We start from the raw sequence: 7,258 nt of genomic DNA on the forward strand, positions 1-7,258 counted from the left end.
GTGCAGAAATGACTGGCCCCAGTCTCACAGGAGCCTCGGGGCCCATCTGGGATTTGAGTCGGTATCTTCTGGTGCCTCGGCACCTCCCTAAAAGTCTGTATCATCTGCGTCCGTGCTATAGCATAGCTTGGGATGGTTGCAGAATGAAAATGGGGAGGCTGATTTTCAAGGTCGGGCCCACCTGGCCATCGCCAAGGTGGGGGTGGCGTAAGATGGGCCACTGTCACTGCTTAAACTCTAATTAAGCAAAGAGTTTTATTTGAGATCTGAAAAAGGCTGAGCCCCTCCCAAGTGACATTTGCTGAAATAATACAGCAGGCTGACTCACTAAGGTCGCCTCTGTCCTTGTTGTTTCAAAGAGCTTGGCCCTTCAGTGGCGAGGGGAGGAGCTCAGTTTCACAGATGCCTTTGACCTTCACCTGTTTCCTGCCCTTTGAAACAGGAGGTTGAAATTAGGAGATATCTGAGGTGCCTTGAAGTCTGGATGTTCTGTAGTCCCAGAACCACTCCCCGACAGAAGGTGCAATCTGCCCAGCCTGCCAGGAGGGGCCAGGTCACTTAAGCAGGTGACGACTCCTTGCCTATCTGCCCCCAGTGGCTTCCCCTTGCTCTGAGGGTTAAGTCCCAAGCCCTGGGCCGGCCCAGCTGGCATTTCATGCTTTCTACCACCGGGTCTACCTCCAGGTTCCCCCTCCCTGCCCAGTCCCCAAACTCATTTTGATTTTCCAGATCTGTGCTCCAGCTGTTACCTCTGCCCACTGTCCTCCCTGCTCCTTCCTGCCAACACCTGGCTGCACAGCACCTCCTCCTAGAAGCCTTCCTCAGCCACACTACAGGGTTGGCGACTTGTGTTTCTATGTCCCCATTGCACTTGGCACGTGATATTTAATTTTCAGTATTCATGTCTGATTTCTCGCTCTGCCCTGACCTTGAGGGCAGAGATATAGGAGGGTTCTTTCTCACACCCCAGCCAGAGGGAGGTGGTTATTATTATTATCATTATTTAACTGAAAGTCTTTATGCTTTACAATAGGATCTTACAGACTTGACAGTTGCTGGCACTCACGAATCCCCTGAAGGAAGGGGACAGGGCAGAACCCAATGACCCTCTAGGACACAGAGAAGAGAGGTGGCCTCGGAGTCTTGACCCGATGTTGGGGAGAGAAGCTGTGACAGGTGTCATCTCCCCTTGTGACCTCTTCGGGGACTGTCCTCTTGGAGAACTGTCATTTTCCTGGGTTCTCCAGGAGCCAGCCCGGGAACTGGGAACACGTCTCGTGGCCTCTTTGGGACTCACATCTGGAGTTCTCGCTCCTGAGCACACCAAGCTTTTGCCCCCCGGCTCTTCCTCCTTGCTCTTCCTTCCGCCTAAGAAGTGCCTCCCCCAGGCCCCTCCTGCCCCTCCACCCAGATCTCAGCTCACAGCCGCAGTCTCCAGGGGACCTTCCTACCCGGACAGTAGCACCCGTCCCCCAATCCCCACTATGCCCTGTCCTGTCACTCTGTGTCATTGTCTCTCTAGCATTTATCACCTGAAATTATTTATTTGCAATTGAGCTTATCACCTCTCTCCTCTACTAAGATGTAAAGTCCATGAGGGCAGAGATTTTGTTTTTTTCTGGCCCGAGGGCTTAGCCATAGTAATTGCTCAATACCGATGATGGAATGAAAGAATGAATGAATGAGCAAATGAATGAATGAAGGTATAGACGGATGGAGTGGATGGGGTGCCACCTAACATTCCTTGGCCGGTTTCTCGTAACGACTCGCATCTGTCTGGCACTTACTTAATGCCAGCGTTGGCTTACGGGCTCCCTGCATTTCTCCCTTTATCCCCATCACTGCTTAGTGAGATTCGCTCAGATACGCCCACTGACGGAGAGGTTAAATACCCTGCCCTCGGCTTCTCAGCATGGAGTTGGGAATTGCACTCAGATGGCCTCACCCCAGAGCTCACGCTGGTAACACCAGCCTGCACTGGCCTTGCCGGCTGGGTGGGCTCTGAGCGGGACGTGGTGAGGCAGACCTAGCCCTCGGCCCCTTCCCCGGGCATCCACTTCTTTCTCTGCCACCCCCGATGGCTCTCACACTGCCAGGCCATTCCTCAAAGGAAATTCTTTGGGTGCAGCCAGTGTCACGTGGGTCCAGAAATGCCACAGATTTTCCAGAGCCAGACCCACCCTGAGGCACCCCACCCTGTCCCCGCTGATCACCTCCTTTTCTCACTCGGTCCCAAGGAGCTCTGTGGCTTGTTCACTGTCTGTCGAGAACTTAGTGACTACAGCCGGGGGGTTGGAGGTTGGGCGCGAGCCAGCTGGGACTGCCAGGTGAAATTCCTTTGTTCGGGACCAGGCCACCATCGAGCCCTAAGGCTCACCTGATTTGCCTATTTATCTGTTTGCTGATTTCAAACTCAACTTTACTCAGAAATAATTTTAGAAAACTGATTTTTGAAAAATTCCATCCTGTGGTGTCTTTCGTGCCCACTTCCTTCTGGGTAAAACCACCTGAATACCAGGAGGGGGGTGGTGCGCCTGGTGGCCTCGGCGCAGACTTTGCTTGCTGATGTGCTCCTTAGAGGAGGCGGGGGGAGGGTGGCCCCGTAAGTTCCTACATTTGTGCCCCACAGGGAGCCATGGGGTTAGTCACACAGTTCCCAGCTGGAGCTGACTTTGGTTTGGGAGCCAGAGAGGGTCATGTTTGCGGCTGGGAGCCGGGCCCTTCCACCCTAGAAGCTGCCTGCCTTGGGCGACCGCGTTTTTCCGCGGTGCTGACATTGACTGAGACTGTCAGGAAGGAGGACGCTGAGGCACGGCCCTGCCTGGTGGGCGGGAGGAGTCCGCTGGGTGAGCTGGGTGCTTTAGACAGACTGACTCATCCTGGAGGACGACGGCGCGGGAAGAGGGACTCTCAGGCGGGGAGCCCCGGGAAGGACCCTTTAATTTTGTTGGAGGGCGCAGTCTTTCTGAGCCTCACACCCTTCTCTGTGAGGGGTGGGGACCTGTGCTACACTCTTCACCTGCTGTGAGAGCAGGAAACTGCAGCCCCCGCCTGGTGCTCAGGTGTCATTAGTATCGTCAGCCAGTTTAGCTCACACAGCAAGGTGTCACCTGTCTTCCTGTGTCACGTGGCTGAGTTCTTTTTTGCTCCTGGGACTGAGGTGTGGGGCTGGCAGACTCGAATGGTAGAATCATACAGATGTGGGCTGGGACCCTGGCTCTGCCACCTGTGTGCGATCTTGGTGTGTCATACCCTCCATGGGTCTGAGCAGCTCGCCCGTTCAGTGGGGCTGGTCACACCGACCCTGCAGGGTTGCTGCAAGGAACAGATGTGATCACAGCTGTGGGAGGAGTTCCCAGCTCCAAGTAGGTGCTGGGTCTCCGAAGTTGTGGCCCTTCCATTTCTAGCTTCTGTGAGCGCTCCCCGCTTCCCCGAGGCGCTCCCTAGCTTGGGAGGCGACTTTAGTGGCACCGGCATTTCCACCTGCCTCTGTCCCCAGCACTCGGGGTGTTTGAATCTGGCACAGCCGCAGGCGAGTCAGCTCTCGGCTCAGGGGTTCTTGGCTGAGGCCCGTGCTCCAGCAGGTCCAGGGGGTGCGATGGGCTGGGGAGTCAACCCAGCCAAACCTGTCCCCTTTGGAGGACTCTTCTGCTGGGGTGTACAGAGTGCAGACCACACTCCTGGATCACTCATTTACCTTCCAGGGTCCCAGCTGTCCCTAAGGCCAATGCGACGTTCTCTTTTCTTCTTCTAAAGACTTGATGTCGGAGAGAAAGCCCATGTCACCACACCAGGCCCCTTTGGTCTCACTCGCAGCCCTGGGCCTCGGGGTGCCCTTCCATGCCATGCGGGGCTTGAACTAGATCGGATCTCTGCGTGTGGACTGCGGCTACTAGAAATGACAGGATGAATGCGGTGGCATAAACTCAGGGTCTAGAGGGACAGTAACTCCCTTCTCCATCTTTCTTTTGACTTTTCCTTCTCATCCTTCTCATCCTGTGATGATCTAATAGTCACCAGGGCTTCCCTTAGACCAGTGGGTGAAATGCTGTACCTGGGGCCACTTATCGGCATCTTTAAAGCTCTGTGGGGACCGATGCCCAGGGATGGTTGAGGACCGCTGGGGTTTGTCAGAACATCTATCTCCATGTGGCTGGTCTGGTTCTTTTTTTTCTCTCGTCTGGTATAACAGCTTCTACCACCTGCCCATTTCTATGAGCAAGCCTCAGGCGGAAGCTAGCAATGGCACCAGGCAGAGTTAAATAAACAGTATTGTAATTATTCCTTATGATGTTCTTTACATGGCAATTGAGCCTCTCTCCTTGGTGTTCTATTTAAGGTAAAAATAAAAAGCCTTCTAAAATCTACAAGTTTAAATTAAAAAATAAAACGAGAAAAAAAATCGTAGTGCAGGTGTCCCCAGATGTGATGCACAAATGGCCCAAATGTGTGACAACATGGAATTAGGCGACCTCTAAGGCCCGACATGCTAATGGTCCGAGGAGCGCTTACCGTGGGCTGCCTAACGAGATGGCCAGGTAACCCAGGACTACTCACACCAGCCACCTGGGCCCAGGGAGAGCCAGGGGTAGCAGATTCGAGGGAGACTGTGCGTTAGAAAAAGGTTCCCCAGTCTTGCTTTACTCAGTGACACCCCTCGCCCGCTCCCCGCAGTGGGCAGCCCAGCCGGTTCTCTCTGCTGCAATGCGTTTGCCTGTTTCCACCTCACCCCGTCAGATCATAGCAGCAGCAGGGGAGGCTCCCTCTCCAGCATTTAGGGCTATTTTCCTGGAGACTTCGCTGCGTAAACTCAGTGAATACAAAGCTGCCAGGATCTCAGCATCCACAGGGCCGTAGCACCGCCAACTGGCACATGTGCCATGGCGGGAAGTGAGGATCCCACCATCCCAGGGCACGACCCAGCAGTGCTGGCCCTGGGCCTCGATGTCTCAGATCGGGAAGGGCCCGCATGCCCTTCCCCCAGATCTTAAACTCTCCAGAAGAGAAAGAGAAACAGAACATCAGATAAGCAGACCCTGCCTGGCCCTGGCCGGCTTTTTCTGCTTCTGTCCAGCGGCACCCACCTGTTATCGCTGGAGAGTTGGCCCATGGGCTTCCTTTCTGGGCGATTGTGTGAGGTTCTTGCTGTGTTTACCTGGAGATTCTTTTAACTCAGGGTTCATGCCATGGCCCCTGGGAAGGGTGGAACCCAGTCTGGGCTCCAGCCACGATTCAGGCAGTCTTGGAGGCCATGGGTAGGTGGCTCCAACGGAATGTTCCTGACAGTGTGGGGAAGACCTCGTCTCAATGGCAAACACCACCTCGATATCCGTAAGCAAGGACAGTTTCAGAGGGCAAACCCCGTGAAGACACAGCTCTCAGCATTTGCAACCCATTCTGGACATCAGGGATTATATACTATTTGCTGAAAGGAATGGTATGGAATCTTCTGTACTCTTGGACTTGGAGAAATGCTGTGCCGACGGGCAGGGTTGGGGTGAGGTATGTCCCTTGAGCCAGTAAGTAGTGTTGGTCCCTAGAGATTCATGAACGGAGGTTGATAAATTCTTTCTGTAAATGGACAGATAGTAAATATTCTTGGCTTTATGGGCCACACAGCCTTTGTAGTCATTACTTCCTCCCTTATAGCTGGAAAGCAGCCCCAGACGCCACGTAAATGAATAGGTGTGGCTGCGTTCCAATAAAACCACGATGGACATGAATTTGAATTTCACATAATTTTCACCTGTCAAAAATATTACTGCTCTTTAGATTTTTTTCCAACCATTTAAAGTCGTTAATGTCATTCTAAGCTGTGCAGACACAGGCAGTGGGCCGTGGTTTGCAGCCCCCGTTCTAAAAGCCTTCTGCAGTGGACAGCGGGCCTCGCAGATCTGAGCAAGTCACTGTTCTAATCATTTCAGTTCTTAAAAATGTAGTTATGAAACAGGTCTCAATCCTGGGTGTGCTGGTTGAATCAAACCTATTGTTAATCAATTAGTTCATTCATGCAGCAAATATTAATAGCCTAGAGGTGAAGAGGGGAGGAAGCTGTAGGAGGAAAACTTGTCCTGCGCTGACTGTGGAACCGTGGGCAGGTGGCTTGAGCTCTGAGTCTCAGTTCTTTCATCTGTAGAGGCAATAATTTTGGGACCTGCCACGTCAGTGAAATAATCAGTGAAAGACTTAGCACATACCCGGCACATAGCATGCGCTCCATGCAGATTAGTTATTTCCTTTCACCTGCGTAAAGAGTTGAAGAATAAAGATGACTGGCAATGCTTTATCCCTTCATCCAGGGACCCTGCACAGATCTCATTTGGCACTTTATAGAAGGGGAGACCCAGAGAAGTTACAGAACGTATCCAAGGTCACAAGTTAATAATAAATGGTAGAGCTAGAAGACTGTGTAACTTGAAAGACCTAGCTCTTTCTAGGCGATGCCCTTGCAGGGGACCCGAAGGGAGATTTAAACTAGGGTTTCTAGGTGTTCGCTGGGAGGGTCGATTAGCATCTTTCCTACTGGAGCCAAACTCTTATAACTCCTCTATTCTGTGCCTCAAATTCTTAGGGAGACCAGCATCATTTGGGGGAACCTCACAGACCTCTAGCAGCTTGTGGAGGCGCAGGCTGAGGGCTTTGACTGAATATCATAGTGAAAACTTTGTCTGCTCTGCACAGAGCTCTGGTTAGAAGCTCAGCCTGGAAACAGCCATCTGGGGAAGACTTGAGTTTTTCTGAGCCTCCTTGGAAGACACGGTCTGTGGTTTCTGAGTCTCTGCAGGGCTATTGGGGAAGGCTCTAGAAGTTTCTAGAAAACAGGATTCAGGGGAGCTGCTTTTGAGAATGAAATCATCAGGGTCTTGGGAAACAAATACCAGAGGTGAGTTCCTGACCAGTTTTATGCCTCAGTTTTTCCTTCTGTTGAATGGGGGTGAAATGTCATCATTAGCTGCCCACTGCTGGAGCCCAGCCCATGTTAGTCAGGCACCTACAATGGGTCTCACTCTGGGGAGGAAGCCGGACCTCGGGCCTTGGGAGATAAAGCTCAGAGAGGCCCACGGTGGAAGGCTCAGAGCCTGCGGCAGCTGCGAGTGGGCGGAGCGGGAAGGTGGGCTGAGCTGGTGTCTTCCACACCCCTTGCACTGTGAAGGCTTAAGCAGAGCAGGAAGGACCCGCAGACATTAGACTCACTGGTCTGCCGTCCCGTCCGTAACCCGGAGCATCTCCCTCTTGGTTACCTGAGGAAAGGCTGCTC

Source organism: Pteropus vampyrus, unplaced genomic scaffold, assembly GCF_000151845.1.
Source record: "Pteropus vampyrus isolate Shadow unplaced genomic scaffold, Pvam_2.0 Scaffold652, whole genome shotgun sequence".
NCBI lineage: Eukaryota > Metazoa > Chordata > Mammalia > Chiroptera > Pteropodidae > Pteropus > Pteropus vampyrus.